Below are 873 nucleotides of genomic sequence, written 5' to 3'. Positions count from 1 at the left end.
TCCACCCGGCCTCCCGCATGCCCACTATACGCCCTCGCTCAAAGTCCGTCAACTGCACATACTGTTCACGTCCACGCTGTCGCGGCATGCTACCAGAGTTAAAGACTGCGATGGAGCTCCGTATGTCACGGCAAACTGGCTGACACTGACGGTGGCGGTGCACAAATGCTGCGCAGCTAGCGCCATTCGACGGCCAACACCGCGGTTCCTGGTGTGTCCGCTGTGCCGTGCGTGTGATCATTGCTTGTACAGCCCTCTCGCAGTGTCCGGAGCAAGTATGGTGGGTCTGACACACCGGTGTCAATGTGTTCTTTTTTCCATTTCCAGGAGTGTAGATAGATAGATAGATAGATATTCAGCAATCACAGGCCCTGCAGTCCACGCGCTGCTTCCACAAACTGTGTCCATTACATCCCGTTTCGTGCCCCGTTCCACCAGGTATCTTCGATTCCCAGGGCTGCTAGGTCCTTCGCCAAGTCGTCCATCCAGCGCTGCCTTGGTCGTCCAATGGGGCGTTTGGTTTTTGGTTTCCCCGCTAGTGCCATCTTCGCCTGTCTTCCATCTGGCATACGGGCTACTGGCACACCCATGGTATTCTTTTGCTCTTTATCTTGGTTGTCACATCAGAAGGTGTATTTCCTCGTTTTTCCTCCTCCTCCATTCTCCATTATCTAAAACTGTCCCCCATACCTTCCTCGTTACTCTTCTTTCAAATATTAATAGTTTTTCCCTTTCTCGCTTAGTCATGCTCCATGTTCCTGAACCGTACATTACTGCTGGGCATATCACTGTGTTGTAGGTTTTCATCTTAGTGTCCACTGAGATAGATTTAGAGCCGAGCGTCTCTCGTAGTGAATGCATGCATTTCGTTCC

The sequence above is a fragment of the Schistocerca serialis genome, chromosome 6, assembly GCF_023864345.2.
Source record: "Schistocerca serialis cubense isolate TAMUIC-IGC-003099 chromosome 6, iqSchSeri2.2, whole genome shotgun sequence".
Classification (NCBI taxonomy): domain Eukaryota; kingdom Metazoa; phylum Arthropoda; class Insecta; order Orthoptera; family Acrididae; genus Schistocerca; species Schistocerca serialis.
This window is presented reverse-complemented; position numbering follows the sequence as displayed.